Source organism: Stegodyphus dumicola, chromosome 12 (assembly GCF_044657685.1).
Source record: "Stegodyphus dumicola isolate Sdum_Otavi_A_Nest chromosome 12, ASM4465768v1".
In the NCBI taxonomy this organism is placed as follows: Eukaryota; Metazoa; Arthropoda; class Arachnida; order Araneae; family Eresidae; genus Stegodyphus; species Stegodyphus dumicola.
In genome coordinates, this window is record NC_140779.1 from 46,337,600 (window position 1) to 46,358,402 (window position 20,803).

Sequence of the window (20,803 nt, forward strand, 5' to 3'; positions counted from 1 at the left end):
ATCGATCAGCTTTCAGTATGTGTGCATACAAAAAGCTTAAAATAAAAAAAAAAAAATAAGAAACATTTTTAGTGTTTAGAAAAGAAACTCATTAAGGTAATGCTTTTTTCTTTCCACCATCTTCAACACTTAATACACGCAACTAATATTTGATTTTACAAGAAGAAAAACATGAATTTCATGAGTAGAATAAGATTGATATAAAAGGTTTTGCAATAGGAAGTTTCAGAGACTTCCTGATGACTTTTTGCGATGAAATGAACTTTGTAACTGAAAACTGTTCACAGATTTATATAGCAATAAACTAGAAATATTGTTTAAAAGCTCTTGCAATGAATATGTTTCAGTGCTATCAAATGAGATAAATTTTGAAATACTAATTTCATACGTGACTGATTTTAACACCTTGATACAACTGAAAGAACACTGATGTGAAAGAAGTGCAGCATTATCGTGGAACTCCACTTCCAAAAAATCACAATGAATTTGACACTGCAGTTATTCTCTTATTTTTTTTGAAACTGTGAAATTCTGTTTATCGTGGGGAATTTAGAATAATTTCTCCTGTTGATTAAACAAGCATAATATTCATAAAATATGATGAAAATAATGAGACTTCCCACTAAGGATCAACATCTAGCTAAAGCAGAGCCCGATAGTTCACTTACAGAAAGATTTCCGTGCAAGAGAATTGCAGCTGGTGATTCAATAGAGCCTTTCTTTTCTTCACTTTTCAAAGTCTTGCTTATTTTTGGTTTAGATATCCAAAAAAAGAAAAACTGGAAATGTGGCATCGTAGTTATGAATTTTAGAGCCATAATTTGGAATTTTACATTTATAATCTACATCTGTACTCTTGTATTATACACCAACCACGACCGTTTCCGTATACACACAAAAGGTGAGCTTGCAAGGAAGGTATCAGAAATAATCTCTGTTTTACTGTGGTATAATATATATTTTCAGAGGCACATGATACACGATTTGGTAATCGAATTGCATGTCCTCGCAAAAGAACTTCACGTAACGTTACCGAAGTTTTTTACTGTCTTCTGTTTAATAAGCTTACTTGGTATAATGGTTTGTGGTCCGCTAGTTGGCATATTTTCTACTGATACAAAAATGTACGATTACTATATCGCCTATTATACAATGGACATGGTTCATCTCAACACAGAGTTTCGTTATGCAGTTGTATGCATCATCATGATTCTGTACTGGTCTTCTGTATACGCACACTTCGCCAGTATTTCCATGCTGTACGGCAGTCTCTGTTATTTTACAAAGGAATTACTTGATGCCTATACCAGTGATGTAAGAAAGAAAATTTCAAGTTCCACTCGTCAGATGAATATCGATATCAAAAGCATACTCAATCAATACAGTAAAATTCAAGAAGTTTTGGAATTACTAGAGAAGTGCATGACATCAGTCGCTTTACTGATGCAAGTTTATTATTTTGCTTCGATGCTTATAATTTTAACAAAAATTGGAGCCATTGATGGGAACTATTTGTTAAAAATTCCTCCTAAACAAGCCCTTTTTATGTTATACATAATCATTTCCTTCGTCCTGGTGTCCTTGTCTGCTGCGAAAATAAACGAAGCCGACAAAATGGCAAAATCTGCGAATGATAAACTAATACAAGAAGCATGGAGAAATGACAACTTTGCTAATATAACGCAACTGACGATACTGAAGACCAACAGAGAAGCTTTTGCTTTGTCAGCAGGGGGATTTTTCTATTTCACCAAAGGCTTTATTTTATCTGCGCTTGGGAACATCCTAGCATATTCATTGCTTATAATAAACATGCGTATAGATGCTTGAAAAAAGCAGATGATAAGGAGAAATACAAGAGATAAACGCCGATCTATTAATATTTAAAATTTAGGGAAGGGACCTTAGGGTGTCTCTTAGATTTTATACCAGATGGGCTGAGTTTGAAGCAATGTTGCGCTTCATGTGGAGTAAAAAATTTTGATCCTGAAGAAAGATCAGTCAGTCGTCAGTTATCTACGAAATAGACAGAGTTTTATACAAAAGCCTGCGTCTATCTGAACATTTTTCTTTCTTGTTTTTAATTTCTACTATTTCTAAAGGTAATGATTATTGCAATAAATAGTTATAAATACTGATATTACTTCATACTCAGTAAAAATTTTACTTCATGCTTAGAATATGATATTGTTTCTAGATGTATACTTCTTTTAAAAAGCTGAACTTTTAATTTATAAATTTTGAGAAGAGTTTATTATTAGTTGATTATGAGAAGAATGCGACAGTCATTCTTTTTTATAGAAGATATATAATACTGAATACTGAAAAAAGCATTGTGAAAATTTTGCATAGTAAAGGAGATAAGAAAATATTGATCAGCTTTACGTAGGTATAAAGTGAGCTATCCTTGCACATATATCGTGATAGGCTATTGAAGAATACATTTTTTTTGCGTAGCAGAAATAAGAACAAATGATTGAAAGTGAATTTGATGAAGCTGATGTTTGAAGAAGGAAATGGGTATTAACAACTGACAAATTTCAGCTTTTGTTTGGTATTTATTTTAAACAAAAATAATTAGCGCATTTTCAAAAGGCAAATGAACGGTTTCCCATAAATAAGCATCATTACTAGTATGTCGTAATTCTGGTTTCGTTTGTTTTCTCACAAAATCTTTTCCATTACACTTCCGCTGAAAACACGGAAATAAGTAAACCTTTACCAACTTTTTACTGTTTTAGATTATACCCACTAATACAATAATTGGATTGTAATTCATTTTTTATAATTCATAATACTTCAATAGATGAGCACGTGTAAAGTGAATGATTAAAGAACAACGAAAACAAAATTGTATGAAAGAAGAAACACAAAGACTATAGAAAAGAGTTAATTGCATAATTCATAATGATAAGATATTTTATATCTACGCAGTGATAATTTTAACATTTGCACGAATAGAATCATGTTAAACATCAAAAGGTCGCGTCACAGTAAGGTTAGAAAACTTATTCTCGAACAATCAAAATTTTATTTGGACGTAACGCATTTATACTGTGCTCTATGACGGGTACTTTATTTTTCTATAAATTCGACACGACGATGGAAAAGTTTATCTAATAACAAAATTAACATTTTGTTATCAAATGTAGTGTCTTAGAAATTGAGCTACTGTGCCATCCTTATTTTTAAATTCTTTCGATTTCTAAATCTGTAGCTACGTAGATGTTTCCTAAAAAATGAAAAGAAGATGAAACTGTACTGGTGAATGATCAGAAAATCTTCCATCGCAAATATTGCAAGAATTCTCCATAGAAACAGTTATGGGTGTGCCAGCATTATCATGGAGCAGAAACACACATTTTAAAAATAATTCTTAACGTTACTACGCTACTCTCACATACTTTATTAGCTGTTTTCCTTCTTAGAATATCAAACAATACCAGCCTTATCCCCAAGCACGAACGGTCAATGCATTGCTAGCAAGCAGCATGACACCAGTTCTCTGCTTCTTGGCTTTAGATGTTTTCATTCCAATATTTTCCCGTTTCCACTCTTGGGGGGGGTACTTTGATACTTTGATACAGAAGTATTTATACAGGGGGTCTACTGCATTCACAGTACTTCCCTGTAAACCTGATGTAATTCCACAATGGGCATGGTGATGAAAAATGCCAGAATAAATCCCATGGAGGAAGCAGTGAGCGGGAGGATCTTGGGGGGGGAATAAGTACATCTCCTGTCACCAGAAAAATGTATTTCACAAAATCTTGGCTCTGAACGATATACTATTGCAAGAATGAGAAGGTTTTGTGGACTTTGGAAAATGCCTTACCAGACTCATCTCGCATATACCTTACAAGGTATTTTTTCCGCCTTCTTAGCATGCCTTCGTGGTGTAGTGGTCAGCACGCTCGACGCGTATTCGAGAGCTCTGAGCTTCGAGTCCCCGCGAGGGCATTGCTCATTTTTCATCTCACCTGCTTGGAAGTAACCCAGTGTCTCTACAACCTTACTGAAGTCTCAAAAGCCTAGCAATCTGAGACACTTCAGCTGACAACAGACACACCAGTTCGCACCATTTACCTGCTCTCTACTACTTCCACCATCAGCAAGCATCTTAGCAGTCACAGATCTAGAATGATCAAAGGTCTCAAAGCAGAACTGATACTGTGGTTCCGTCCGAGGTGTTGCATTTTATGAAATGGACATAAAAAAACTTGTCCAATGATTAGATAATGCCTGTGCTTGGTAACTGCTTGGAGATATAAAGTGAAATACGCAGTATCTTATATAAAACCCAAATATCTTCTTCCGTTTAAAAGATAGTCTTTGAAATTTGCGTTTAGAATATATTTTGCACTATAAATAGTATTTTTATAGAATAATCCTCAAGACTGATCATTTTCGATTTCTAACTAAGAATGGGCAGATTATCTACCCATGTAAAATTTTAGAAATAAGGAAGCTAAATTTCATACATAATATTGAAATCTTTTCCTCCCTTCCCTCAGCTGACAGTAGGGTAGATTTTGAACACAGTTGTTAGATTTACTCATCACTGAAGTATTCGTTAGAGTATTATATTGGTAGACAATTACTAACGATGAATGACAGTAGTAGGGATAGCAGCCACAAAAGGGAGGGAAGAAAATGTGGAAACCAGCACAAGTGCGGGTTACAGTTTGACATGTTGTACATAGGCAAATTTTGGATTGCCGAAGTTGCTCGTCACGTGATATCGCCAATAAGAGATATAAAGTATTTGACGCGTATTGACCATTGCTGTTCAAAAGTAAAATTTAACGAGAAAGATTCAATTGACGAGCTTGCTATTTTTCCTATTTCTTCCCATCAACTAGATGATTTTAAGGGTAGCTGTATTATTAGTAATACTGAAGAAGGCCGAAATTAACAGATGTTGCTAGGGAGTTCGATGTCAGCCACAGTGTTATTTCAAGCGTTTGGAAATCATTTCAAACAAATGGAACACGTAGCAAACGTCACGGGGAGATAGTGTTTTCAGTACGACCCCTGCATAAGACAGGTAAATAGTGCTATCGACGAAAAGTAACTGGTGCAGCACAACTATTGAGGTAGCAAACCAGTTACTTGCTGCTACTGGCAAGCGAATCTCCCGAAAAAGTGAAGCCAGACGTTTGTATCAAGGAGGACTATACGTCCTCCGTTCTATTGTGTGCATTCCGTTGTCTAGACGTCACTGTTCCGCCCATTTGCAGTGGTGTCGTCAGCATCGCAAATGGAGAAAAGACGACTGGGCTTGTGTACTATTCTCAGATAAAAGTAGGTTCAGTCTCTCGTCTGCTTTTGGACGACAACTGATGTGGCGTGAGAGTGGTAATGTATATAGTCTGGCAAAGATAAAAGAAAGGGAACGATTTCCTACATGTAGTGTCATGGTACGGGCTGGGATAAAGACCAATGGCCGTACATCGCTCTATGTGCTTCCAGCTCGGACTGTGACTGGTCAAAGGTACATTAATGATATTCTACTGCCTCATGTTCGCATGTTCCGTGGTGCTATAGATGATAAATGTGTTTTCATGGACGACAACACAACATGTCATTGAACCGTCGCTGGCCGGAAGTGTCTACGAGCGAGGACATTCAACACCTCGTATGGCTAGCATATTCTCCCTAACTGAATCTCATTGAAACTGTTTGAGATACTTTGGGGAGGAATCTTGCTGATCAACAATGTCCTCCAATAAACAAGGACATCCTCGTCCGCATTGACAGAGGAATGGGATAAATTACCCCAACAGCTGCTAGATAATGTTGTGCAAAGCATGATATGACGTGTGGAATTTTGCATCGCTCTCCATCGGGGCCATATCCCGTACTGACATCTTCCGCCAGAGTGGCCTGCGGATGGTAATTGCATTTTTTTTTTCATTTTTACGTATTCAGCTCAAAATGACCATTTTGTCCCTTGAACGTTTTTCAAAGCGTTTTGAATTTCAGAGCACAATCAATTATCTTCTTTGTTATGTCATAGTGTTCTGGCATTATTTTATTTCACTTGGCATGCTACAACACTTACTTTTTGACGCGCTATAAAGCCGTTTGTAATCCGTTCTGAACAATAATGCATCAGTATATATATGCTAGATACTCTTAGTGAAGGTTGTTAATTAGCAGAGAATCAACGTATTAGCATTTATTTATGAAGTGCATAATGTAAAGAGTTTTGAAGTGTGTACTTCGTTTTTTACATGAATGAATAAGCTTAACATGATTTTAGAAGGAGTGAGACAGTTTTCCAATGGAAGAAAACAATATAATGATTCAGCTAGAGAGAGAGAGTAGATAATTAAAAATTCTTCGTCAGTCGAAGTCTGATAGTGATATTCAAAGTATTCGTGACTTCAAGAAATATGCTATTGATACTCAAATTGTTTCGTGACTTCAAAAAATAAAAAGGAAATGATTTGAGTAAGATCATAAAAGTAAAGTGAAAGAGAAAACGAGAAAATCATCTTACGGAATGCTTTCAGGATACAATAGGTAAATCATAAACGATCAGAAAAGGGGATCAACTGTAAGAAGAAATTCTTTTTACTGATGGTGAGATATTTTGTCTCACTGATCTTTGTTCTATTAATGGAGCGAATATTTTAAAATTTTGACTAACTGGCCAAACTTTAAAAAGTAAAACTAAGAACTCTGGTAGTTCTTGATTTCTACTCCAGGTGGTTAAATGAGTTGATTTTGAGACATTAATGTTATATTCTTCATGTGTACCTTAAACTCTGCCCAGTTTCGCTTAGAAAGTTCTTTATGATGACATCCCATACGATCGAGAAGATAGTTCTAGTGCCAGTTTCTATAATTAAATAATTCAGTTCAGTTTTAACATTGAGTTTTTCGGATGGGATGATTTTAGTATAGTTTTTAAGTCAAGGGTTTATTTCAGTTATCGTATCTGCACACACGCAAACATGCACATAAACACACACACAAAGCAAAAATAAAACTGAGTTGGTGTGTTAAAGAAGGTAAGAGATTTCGGAAGAAACTAATAATTAGTTTTCAGTGAATGTCATTATGAGGTTTGGCATCAACTCAGTTCATGAAAGAAAAAATTTAGAACTGATATAATAATGAAAAAAGGTTCTGCGATAAAGAGATTTAGGCACCGTCATTTTTGGTTTCAAATCATTTCTTTTATTCAAATATTAAAACTATATGTGATGAAAATGTAAAAGAATGGATGGAGGAAGATAGGAAAAATAATAATATATTTTTATTTCAGCAACACATTGAGCATGCAGAAGAACAGCACAGATGAAAAAAGTGACGATTTAGTTTTAACATCGATTAAATTCTTTTTTTTTTTCATTTATTGGAGTTTATGAAACTTATTACTTATGAATTTCAAATTTTGCTCTTTGTAAAATTGGTTCTAAATTTCTTAGTTTATGGCTTATATATGAATATATATATGTATTCCCACTCTGTTACCTGATTAGGTGAGCTTAGTTTTTTTTATTCTTATATGTTGGTAAATTATGCATTTTTTGCTTTACAAGTGATTGAATTATGTAGTTTTTATGTTCCGGTTAAGATTTTCACGCCTTTAGTTAATTTGCATCCTATAGTTGTAGAATTATCAACAATTTGAAACTTTAAGTGGCGAGTTAAGCCTAACGAACCGTCATTTGTTTACATTTGAAACTCAGAAGAATAGTGAATTAATTCAGTTTCTGCACCTTCATTGTCTTTTTGCCGAGTGGGACCAAAAGCAAACTTTCAGTTTTGTGCACAGAAAAACTACCTTCTTCCCCGTTGGCCGAATCGCTTGTTTTTGCGTGGAAATTCTAATTTTACTTTTTTTTTTTTTTTTTTTTTACTGTTTTAACTGGAAATATATTTTTTAATTAATATTTTAACTGCTTATTGAGAAAATTAATTTAATGAGAAATCTATTTCTAATGAAATTCAAGGGAATAAATCTAAATGAAATACAGCAAAAAATGTGTATAATTTAATAGGCCGTGCAAGGAAGTCATGTGGTGTCCACATCAGATTTTGTTTATTTACAGACGTTTTCGTGAGTATTTGGGCTAACATCCCCTTGGGTTAAAAATATTTAAACACAGTATATCTTTAGAACTTCTAACAGACAATTTCGCGTGCTTGAGATAAAAATGTTTTATTCCTAGAGTGCTGTCACTTCTCGCTTTGAAATTGTTGAGATTTTTAATCAAAAATTCGTTAAATTTTTACAAAATATGAAACAGACAATAAAACAAATTCTAAATTCGGGCTTTCATGTGCCTATGCTCGGGCGGAATATGATGTTATTCAAAATTTCATGACCCTAGATACCGTTGTTTTGTCACTATGCGAGAAACATACATAAATTCATATAGATTTTTCATTATTTAGTTTCTTTAAATATGACACAGGGCGATAACATTTGTTGGCAACAATTAGAAAAGTGATACAGCAGTTTATAGTGATTTGACGCAAAATACCGTTTCAAGGCTAATAGCCCTTCTGGGCTAAAATTAATTTCTGAATCCAAATTCGGGTTTTAGAGGCTCACATGCTCAGGTGGAGGACTATGTATGCTCAAAATCTGACGGCTTCAAGTGCCGCCGTTTTATCTACAGTGCAAGGAACATACATACACACTTATACGTACAGAGTTTTCATTATTTAGCACTAGAAATTAACAGTGTATTAAAAATATACTTCATGTCTTTAATTTAAAACTTCTGAAGAGTTCAATTTTAGAATATATAGAGTTAAATTTTGAGAATATAGCTTTTTTCCTTTTTTTTCGTTTTTCCGTATGAAATTTTACATTAATAAACACATGCAATCGTGATTTAAATGTGCATTTGAACAAGATACAATAATTTACCTAAAGTTTTAAAACATTTAAATTCAATTTTGAATCCTCGAATCAATTTTAGTAACCAAAGATTTTTCTATTAGTTGAATAATAGTCCGATCTTAAAATGAAGTAAATTTGTCTGTTAAACTAGTCAAAGAGTGAATATGTATTTCATTTGTTCCTATTTCGTTAAACATGTTGAGCAAATAAAAGAAATTGTTCATAATAATAGGTAATACAATTTGCACGAAGAGAAAGAGCTAGGTAAGAAAAATTGCTGCCTAAAAATTAAAAAAAATATATAATAATGATAAAAAAATTCTCAGAGCTTTCAGATTTTATATTACGCCCAAAGGGGCGATTTTTTAACGTTTTGTGCGTTACCTTTATTTATCGACTATCATGTTTTTCTCACTTAGACCATAAAATTTAATTCAACAGCAATATCACGAAATACTTTAAAAAGAGCATGTCTATAGAATTTCTGATACACAGTCTCGCGTGCTGGAGATAATTCCCCCCCCTACAGTGTTGGCATATATGTTCTTAAAATCAATATACATAAATATATATATAGAGATCAACATTTTTCAAGTCAGTATACAATATTGACTTAAAAAATAGAGATTTTGTTTATTATGCTGATGACTTTTTATTTCTACTATATGAAAATTCGCTTGAGAAATTGGAAAAATTATTTAGTGACTTGGTAGAGCTTTTGGAAAATTGGAGCTCGCAAGAAGATATAGAATTTAATTTAGAAAAGACCTGTGCAATGTTTTTCCCGCAAGGGTAATAGAGTTACTCGACCTCCCAGATTGAAATATAATGCTAAACAATTAAAGTTCGTTGAAAATATGAAATGCCTCGGTGTTATTATCGATACGAAATTAACTTTTTTGGATCATTTTAAAGATGTACAAAAAATAACTGTTTGTATTTTGAAATATTATTGCAATACTTTTACTGCGGAAACTCTTGCAAAGAAGAGCTCTACTTTATTCTTTAGTTTTAAAAATGTAGCAATTCCAATTGTTATGTATGGCATTAACGCATGGGGTTACAGGGCGGGAGAACTTGTGAGAATTAGAAAGAAATTAGATACAATACAGAGAGGCTGGATGCTTGCAGCTACGCGTGCTTTCCGAACCGTTTCAACGGAGGCGACTTGTGTGCTTGCCAGTGTGGCCCCCCTCTCATATCAATACGGCTTTTTCTATAACAAATTTTTAATGAAAAACAAATACATTGGAAATATCTAATATAGAATTAAAAAATGATGCCTTTGAAGAATGCCTTAAATTGATTCACCCTGCAGATAAATTTGGACTAAATTTTGATCGATTATTATGTACTGTAAATGAGTATGATATTTATACTGATGGACTCCTAGAAGGAAACGTTGGTTGCGCATTTGTAGTGTTCTACTACGGAACTGAGACACCACAAAAAATTCTTATTAAACTTCGCGAATACCGTGTACCAGACTGAATTATATGCAATACCTGGATCGAAAATAAATTATCTGGTGGCCAATGTGTTCACTTATTTTTTGATGCATAATCGGCCTTTCAATAACTTTCTGCACTTGAGTTTGATAATAAACTTATTGTGAAATATAGAAATCTACGTACAAAATATAATATTAAGATACATTGGATTAAGGCACATGTAGGTTTCCATGGTAATGAGAGGGCTGACGCACTGGCAAAAGAAGCCACATTTGGCAACTGTACAGAAATTAAACTGCAGAGCTCTAGAAGAACAACTATTGGAATTTTATACACTAGTATATATGAAAAATGGAAAAACAATTGAGATTCCTCGGAAAAGAAAAAAATATATGCTTACTATACAGATTTATATAAGAAAAGAAAGTGCTACACAGATATAGATATGAATCAGGTTTTGACGGGACATGGACGTTTTCCCATGTACTAGAATAGATTTGCACTGTAGGAAAACAATCTTTGTCGGCTACGTAGAGTATAAGACAGAGATGGGTAAACTACGGCCCGCTGGAAGGTTCTATCCAGCCCGCGGATAGAATTTTAATTTGCCGGTCCGAGACAAACTAAAAAAAAATATATATATATTTATATATTATACATCCATCTCCTTTTCTACTTTGTTTAAATATTATTTTTTTGTTCCTTTTTTTCAATCTTTTTATTCTCTAGTTTTGTTCTACAAAACATAAATCGACGGGAATAGCAACCAGTTATAGCTTTCAATCAGTAAAATGTTAAAAGCGGAAATTCTTTGTTAGTTATAGCTGTAGAATGGCGCCAACAAGCGTTATCTCTTTCTCGGGGAGCAGACATATGGGAATCTAATATAGGTGAATTACATATGGCAGACTGCGCATTTTAAGCTCCAGCCAGGGGCTTTTTCTTTTAGGGCGAGTTCTAATATTATTGATTGCACATGGATAGATTACGGAAATATGGCATCATTGTGAATAGTGGCGAAATTATTATAGTATAGTGTAACTATGTAGTATAGTGTAACTAGTGCTTGTTTGAGTTATTCGTAAAATATTCCACCCCCCAAATGGCTACTAAAAAACGTAAAGTTGATTCAAAGTGCCGTGCATTTAATGATGAATGGACCTGGAAATATTTTTAACAGTTGTAAAAGATAAAGCAGTGTGTCTCATCTGCTGTAACAGTTTTCAAAGAACATAACATTTTATCGCACTTGTGCATTCAATCTATTACGAACCCGTACCGCTCGCAACAATATTTAAATTGTAATATTCGCATATTGTTTTTAAAATTTTAGAAAAATTTACCTTGGCCCACCAAAAAAATTTTTTTTTCGATTTTTGGCCCACGACCGAAAACGTTTGCCCATCCCTGGTATAAGTGGTGATAATGTCCACTTCGTTGAAACCTGTGGCCTGACTGCTAATATTAGAGATAAAATGAAAATCGAATTTCCAAGAGATCTTAAGGATTATAGTAAAATGCTGCTTTATTCCAGGGAAATAATGAATATTATCAACGCACAGAGATACTTGGGTAGAGCGGATGTGTAAATGATGTGTATCTGTTACATTTTCTTTGTGCGTCATTTTATTAGATGGTTAACTGCTTATTCTTTTTTTCCAGTTCGTTTTTGTTTTATCGGGCTGGCCTCTAAAAGCTTTATGGCTGAATGAATTTATCGGCCTGGGGAGTCTTTGTAGTAAAATAGTAACAGTGTTGCCATTGCTCGCTTCGAGATCGTTGAGTTTGTTAATCAAAAATTCGTTAAAGTTTTATAAAATATGAAACAGACAATAAAAAAATTCCAAATTTGGTCTTCCAGATCCCCATATTAGAGTGGAGGACTACGTTATTCAAAACTTAATGTCTTTGGGTACGTTGTTTTTTCACAGTGCGAGAAACATACATTCATGCAGATTCTTCGTTATATAATTTCTTTAAATATAATGCAGGACTCTAATATTTGGTGGCAACAATTTGAAACGTGAAAAGCCGTTTATAGTGAACCAACGCAAAATGCCAAAACGTTATTAATATCTCTTCTGGGAAAATTGCTCCTTTGAGCTAAAATTTAAAAGAAACACATCGTAGTTTCTCTGTTGAAGAATTTGTCAAATTTAAATGAAATATTTCACATGTTAAGAAAGTTTAATTACATGTTTAATTTTCTCACTCACACTTTTTTAATTGATAAAAAAATTGCTGTACGTTTGCCTGGAGGCAATAGAAAATTACTCAATTAAACAAAAAAAAGCAAAAAACATATATTCTACGTTGCTCTTTATTCTTCTTGTTTGCTTTATAATTTTGAAGTTTGTTATTTTATGATCACTTGTTAAAAACGTATTCACCAAATGGTTGAGACATATGTTTTCAGCATAATGAGCCTTGAAAGGAATTTGGACATTTTATATGTTAAATGTACCATGTTGATGTTTTCTATTTTTAAAGCAGTAGACAAGGCACAAACTACAAGTTATGTTACCTATAAAAATATATATATTACTTATCATCATTGCATGTCCTCTAACGCTTCAGGCACTGAACGCTTGCCTAATGGGTGCCTGTCACAGTTGCAAAAGTTTCCTCCCTCGGGTGGATCTTTAGTACAAAGGAACTGGCAAATACCACTCCTGAAAGAAGGATTAGAAGGAGCAGCCATCACCGTTTCTGGAGCTGTGCAAATCGTAACCACCACCAGAACCGTCGTCACGAAGAAAAGTATTAGCCGTTGGTTGAAGGGCATGGCATGAACTGAAAAAGAGCAATATAGATTTTAATGAATTCAACTACAATATAACGATCAGTTGCAGCAAACAACAGACAAACAGAGGACCATTCCCCAAATTGTGTTATTGTTAAATTTAAGTTGATGAAGATGGCGTTGCAAGTACGAGCGCAGTTAACAGGTGATTTTCGCGTTTTGGCGACTAGAGTTTTCTTTCGCTGTTATCTTTTTTTTTTCTTGATAATAAAAACTTTTTCATACAGTCCATTGCTTGTCAGTGTTATTTCGCATCTCATCGTCATTATCCACAAATTGAATCTTTGTCCAGCATCATACATGTTTAACACTATGATGTTGATTAGCTGCAACAACTTTCAGGTCATAGCATTAAAAGCTTCGAAAATATTTTTAGTAAAAAAATACATCTGATTCGAGAGAAGGATTTCGTGATATATTTAAAGAACAATGCAATTAAATTTTTACAATATAAGCGAGGCAGCTCATGCCAACAACATGTTACAGAACAAGCCGATGAAAATTTCAGCTTTAATGATATTTAAATTATCGTTATAGCAGAAACTGAAATAAGAAATTACTAAAACTTTGATAAAGATAAATAAAATTTATGTAGTAAAAAAGCATAACTTAAAAAGGAGAGGAGAAGCATAGAAAACAGAAGTGAAGAATATTTTTACAATGAATTATTGATTTGCATCATTATTAATTATTGAATAAAAAATCAACTTTCAAAGTTGCAGATTAAGTAAGATTATTCAAAACGATCTGTAGAAAATAACCAATTATGAAAAATGCTCATGAAAATTCAGAAATACGCCTCTAATTTTATTTAAAATGTTAAAACAACTAAATAACTAACTTGCATCAGATGCGATTTTCAGAAGAAATTCAGACATTTCTTCCACTTGGATATATTACGCATAACAGTTAGCACATTAGTTCGGCGTACCGAAGATTCCGAATTCAACTACCGGGCGAAAACAGATTTTAAACAGATCGCTTCTGATCTTCGTTTGCGCTGTATACGGCATCCGAACTAAAAATAGCGGATGATATGAATGAATGCTATACACATTTTGAAAAATGCATTATAATGACTATGTGTAGGAGAAAAAAAAAAGAAATGAACAATCTGATTTCGATTGCTAATTCATCAAATATAAACTGGATCATCAGATATATTTTGTGTTTTCGAATGCAAGTTAGGTAAACATATTCAGTCAGATATTCAGTTCAGATGCATCACCAACGAAGGATGTCATTAATGTATCTGTCGTTTTTGCCGTCTTGAGAGTTATTACCTATACTGAATGGTATATTTAAAGAACATAATACTAAAAGCCGTCCAGACGGCAAAGAATGTGAAAATCAGTAGGTGGTAAAGCGCCACCTCTAACAGCCCTATAAGCCGATAATCGGTTGGTGCATGGAGTCTATTAAGTTGCCAATGTCCCTATGCGGTAGATTCTGCTACAAATGGAGCAACTGGTCAGCGAGTTCGGACCTATTTGTACACGGCTAAATTTGCCTGCCCAACATGTCCCAAAGAAAGTTCAATAGCGACAGGTCTGGAGACATGACAGGCTAGTCGAGAACATTAACACGTTGAAAACATTATTGGAAAAGTCATGTTATATGTCGCTGAGGGTTTTCCTGCTAGGTAACAGAACCTGTATGACTTGCTAGCACAAGCAGTATGATCGGTTGCAAATCATATCCCTGTATGTATGTCCCGGAATCCCTGTGAGTTGGCAAATGGCGTTGAATCGATGATAGCCTAACTGTTGATAGGACATGTCAGTTCTTCTAATTGCGCGATCATCTTCGCACATTGGTGGGCCAGGGACATTCCAAACCACTACGTCGGCTGACTGTGCCTTTGCTGAGTCACTAGTTCCAAACAATGGACAAAGACCATATCGCTGCCACCAAAATGCACGCCGATCCGCTTGTTCGACTAACTAGCCTCTTTTAGCCCTCTGATGCGACCTTTCTCAAAGTCTGATAACTGTTCATAACGTCGTCGATTACTTCTTAACGGCATCTTTCGTTACAATGTCGTGTATCTAAGCTGTCAGCATGGTCATAAATGCTCGTCATTCTCCAAAAACCTGCCTTTTTACTTTCTACCAGCTGCGCAATTGGGGCACGAGTTGTATCGCTCTACAGTGCTGATTAGAGCTGCAAGTTTAATCATTCACACAACTCGCCATATCAAATTTGCATATTACGTTTCGTACCTGTAGCTCAATTTTTCTGAATGCATATACTTTTTTGCAACAGAGTGTTAACTTAAAACATGAAATAAATTATTATTAAAAAACATGTCATAGCGCAATGTCATATTCAAGTTGGAAAGGTATTTAATAAAGAAAACCATTGTTTGCGCGGACGCAAACCTCGTTTTAGAGTCCAACGAATTGATCATGCCTACTATAAGTCGTTAAATAACAAGAGAATAATTCTTCAACATATCTCAAGAGAATTTTAGTCATTATTTGAGAAAATTTCTCAGAAACCTATCGCTGCAATAAGAAAAACTCAAGACGTTGAATGGATCTTTACGGAAGACTATACAATTAATAAGATCCCTTAATATTTTTTGAATTAATAATAAAGCATAGCTGTCTAAAATGTCACATTGTTACCCATAACTGTTATTTGAAACTGACAAGCTTTAATGCTAAATAAGTAATCTTTAATTGGGATAAGCTATGACAGTAACAGTAACGTAGCATCTTGCACCAATTTCGTTCCCCAACTTCTCTTTTATTTGTTATTATTTTTTTTTAATATTTGAAATGGAATGCATGATGAGATTATGAAAATTTTATTCCAATCACATCCTGTTTGCATAGTTATTCAAAAATTCAAATCACGAATCGCAGAGTAAACTACTGTTCTGTGACAATCGGTGACAATTCAATGTTATCAAAAGATTCTACATTACAAGTTGAGAGTTTGAACGAGCGCCTGTCAAAGCTGTCAATCTCTGGCTTAACTGTCAATCTCGCAAAGAAGAGATAAGGAAGAGTTGCTCTTGAAAAAGTCCTCCTCACTTCAACACTGTCAAACGTGATTTCCGAACAGGTTATTGAAGATTTTCAGCTGTTTTGTTTGTTGAAGTTAACTGGAGAGATTAGGGAATAATAAAGCGTTTTTTCGATGACGCAAGAATGGATGACGCATGACCTTCAAACGAAACTTCCGTAAAAACAATAGCTTACGAAACTATGGAAATCTACAAGAACTGAAACTGAGAATTGAGTTTCTGTGTTAGAGTATATCATTTTTGAATACCGTTATGAGCGATGAATCCCAGTAGACTCACTAAAAATAAAATAATAAATAAAAAATTAATTTATCGGCTGCGATATAAAAGTAAGAAATACTATATATTACCGTACTTAACTCGCATATTTACCCCCTTAGCTTTTTGACCCAAAGTTCTGAAAATTCTTTGAGTATTCGCGTAATTTTCCCTTTCCTCAAGACGTTCAGAAAGCAAATTACCCTGAATGTTAAAATGGATTCATCAACGTAGTAGTTATTTTTAGCTTACTAATTGATTTTCTCCCGGATTCGGGGTGCATGAGCGTTGATTGAAGAATAACACTATAAAGAACATAAAAAAGACGGCGATACCTAATGCTCTTGATGGTTCTGAGGAACATGGGAAGACGGACTGATTTGTAACAATGACAACGATGACGAAAGTGATGACTTGCAAACTGTAGAAAACCACTAAAGTAGCAATTCCAGAAGCACTAAACAATTTAGGGGGCCTAGAGCATAGCAATGCACAACAATAACGGGGGATGAACAGGAAAGTAAAAATAAAGATATCTTATTAGATATTGTAAATGGAATATAGGCTTCTTTTAAATAATACCGTGAGAATTACAGGTAGATTATTCCACGAATAATTTTCATTTGTTAGTTCGTCTTATAACCACGTCCTTTGGAAATAAAATTATTTGAATAATATTCGCCTCTCAATTTTCATATTATATTCAGCCACAATATATATCGGCTTATTTTTCTAACGAATGTAAGTTATTTCAAATTAAAGATTGAAATAATTTTACGCAGTTTTGTTTAATCTGTCGTGTAGCCCATATGCAGAATTTTATTTATTTGAACGACTTAATTTCATTTGAACAACACATTTAATGGCCAGAGGTTACTTTTAAGCATCTACATTCGTTGTTGGATGATGTCAACCAAAACCTGGATGATACAAAACCAGTTTTCTAAAACGTGATAAACTATCAAAACTGGAAAGAAAAACTAATTAGAAAAGCTTTAAACATGCGGGGGGGGGGAAACTGAAAGGTTCCCGATTTTACATTACTAACAAAGCAGCGTTTTTTTCATTTACATACACGTACACGTTTCAAGAGTAATTGTGCTATTTCTTCCGCACAGTGCTCGCTTTGAAGTTGTTGAGTTTGTTAATCAAAAATTCGTTGAAGTTTTACAAAATCCGAAATACATAATAGAACAAATTCGAAAATTCGGGCTTCCAGGTGTCCATATTCTGCTGGAGGACTACGTTATTCTAAATTTCATGGATCTAGGTACCGTTGTTTTTTTACAATGCCAAAAACATGCATATATTCCTACAAATTCTTTATTATTTAATATCTTTAGATATAATACAAGGCGATAATATTTGGTGGCAACGATTTGAAAAGTGATTCAAACTTTTATAGTGATTCAACGCAAAATCCTGTTTTGATACTAATAACCCTTCTGGGTAAAGCGCCTTTGGGCTAAAAAAGCAGTATATTTTACATAAATATTTATTATTTTGTGAGGAAATTTTTCAAAGACCTAAAGGATTCTAAAATATTATATCTGCAGTTAAGAAAATTTAGAACGCATATTTTTAATTCTATGAGGTTATGTCTTCTGTTAAAGGCAGAAGTTTTTAATGTTTTTTATATGTGTGTGTGTGTGTGAGTAATTTGTAAAGCAATACAAGGTAAAAATTCCTTAAATTAATTCCTTAAATTCCTTAAATTAAGGAATTTCAAATCTATTTTAAAAGGACTTAAAAAGTAAAATCCTGCTCTATCGCTGGCAAGATTAAAAATTTAATTTACAAGAGAGCAAGATAAAGATAATATAATCACTTACATATTCTCTTTTATTTGCTTTTTTATAACGAGGATAAATCTTTCTCAAATATAAATATAGGAATCAGAAGACCGCCAAAATTTGACATCGCTAGAATATGAATATTTTCGTCATGGTTCGCCAAACGCTTCTGTAATTGAGAGTATATTAAACGAGCAACGATTACGAAACTAAAGGCTGGGTAAGGGCTTTTCCGCCGGGCAAGGTTTTGGTATATATATATATATATATATATATATATAATATTTATGTCTGGTTCTCTCGACTGCAACAGAAAAGGGAGCTGCATAACTAGATGTTATAGTCCCATTTACAAAATTTCAACTTTCTACGGCTAATCATTTTTGAGTTATGCGAAATATATGCATGCATACATGTATATATACCCAGCTACGTACGGACGTCACGAAAAATGTTCTTTTGAATTCATTTAAAATCCATTTTACAATTTGTGTTAGAAAAAATCTTTTATTCTATCCGTATGTACATACGGATGTCAAGCAAACGAATGGTTCAAAATGGATATTTCTGTTGAAATAAAACACTCGAAATTTTTCAAGACTACAACACTTCCTTCACTTTGTACAAGAAAATAGAAGGGCAAAAACAGAGTTCAGCTTTCGCTTTCGCAACAGCAAAAAAGTGGGGGAAAAAGCGCACCAACAAAGAATAATAATAAACTTGAAATAACAAAAATGAACATGGAAATAGGAACTTTGATTAAGGAACCTGGGTTTATAAAATTGATACTGGAAGGGGTACTGGAGTCATCCCAGAATTGATGAGCTGATCGATTGCGAGAGCAACCAATACGAAATGCGACAAAAAGTGGATGAAACAACACCACTGCCCCATATCAAAAGCGAAGTCGTCCAGGAACTTTAAGACATCTGAATCCACTTTCATTACGACTCGAGATTACAAACTTACAATGACTGGAGAAAAATATGATTCACTTATGAAATATATAACACTTATTCTTATGAAAGGTGGCTCAAATTAAATTGGAATAATGCATTATTTGCAAAGTGTTTCGAACAGATATAAAGACCTGCATGATAGAAGTGTGTATGAGGCTAAAGAGTGGAATTGTCAAATTTCAAGACTTCCTTCATTAGATGAAAACCTTTAGCTTTATTGTTGAAGCAAGTATATAAATAAGATGTTAGCGAACTGCTTGATTTAAAGGATTCAGATGAAAATGAGCTGTTAATAGATGTTCCTTTCCCTCTGTCTTCTACATGCAAATCTTCTGGACCTTACCAAAGTCCGAAATTCTTTCTAATTGGTCTTCAGTCTTCAAAATGTGCTAGGTATGTTTCTCAACTCTGAGAGGTAAAAATATATAGTACACGCAATATTTCTGCTTTAATATATAAGCTATGCATAGCACATCTGGTTTTAATATAAATTGATGTTAATTATTCTTAACTTTATGTCATTTTGGCTTACAAAAGATTTCAGAGAAAAACTCTGCCATCGAATAGTGGTGAAAGCATCTGTATACGCTTTTTCTTATTCTTATTATCCCACTCAGCCGCCTAGTCGGCATGGTGATCAGGGAAGCTGACTGCGATGCCGAAGGGCCTGGGTTCGAATCCCGGAGAAGGCATGGTTGTAACTGTCCGACCCTTCATACAGGGTTCGTAAACATTTCTGCGCAAGGAAATTAAGTACTTTTAAGGACTTTTAAGGACCATTAATGAAAACAATTAAGGATTAAAATCGATTAAAAAAATTTAAGGACTTTCAAGGACTCTTAAGGACCGTACGAACCCTGTCATAGGAAAGGAGATGGTGGCCCACCTATTACGTGCCTACATAATAAAGAGACCACCACATTCAGCCTTGCATAGATTAATGGACTGAATTACATTTGTAATTGTTCACAATCTGACATTGGGAAAAAAATTATCCCACTCATGCAGAAAGCAACAGTATTTTAGACTCTGAATTTACTATTTAAGCTACGGAGTTACAAGAATTTGCGTTCTGCTCTGGTGATTTGAACGCTATAACTTTGAAATCTCTGTAGAATTCTACAAATACTTCTCACAATTTATACCAATTGCTCAATAAAATATTTCATATTTTCATATGTTTCTTTCATATATGAAACACGAATGAAGCGGACAGACATTTCTTTTCGTTATAAACATGACAGCTTTTCGCAGGAGTTATAAGCGGTCTTTGGTTTTAAGGATTATGATGGTATCTCAAAACTTCCAATACAGAGTAGGCGTCCCTGCAGTGTACAGAATCATCTTTCATAAAAAGTAGGTTCTTTAAGTGCTTGTAGCCTTTGATAAAAATTACGTACTTATGTGCCTTCTTCCGATAGACACTACTACCATGCCCGATCACATCTTGGAACCTTCAGTCTGATATTTTAACAACCTGAAGTCACGAATAAGATTTCTTCATTCATACTGTTTTTCAAGATTTTGAAGAAGCTCCAAAAAGTTCAAGATCTGTTTCACGTCACCGGAGGATTGCTTCAACAACGAATCGCGTTTATTCGATTTAAATCAGGATTAACCTAAGCAGTTCTTGTATCAA

At 34.1% G+C, this 20,803-nt stretch overlaps 1 long non-coding RNA gene across 1 annotated transcript in view; it reads right to left on the minus strand.

Moving 5' to 3' along the window:
• The window catches only part of LOC118205518 (uncharacterized), a 154,994-nt gene that overhangs the window by 25,055 nt on the left and 109,136 nt on the right, over window positions 1-20,803 (minus strand). The window contains exon 3 of the long non-coding RNA XR_015044410.1: window positions 12,863-13,110. This is a non-coding gene — a long non-coding RNA (uncharacterized LOC118205518). The remainder of the gene's footprint in view (window positions 1-12,862; window positions 13,111-20,803) is intronic.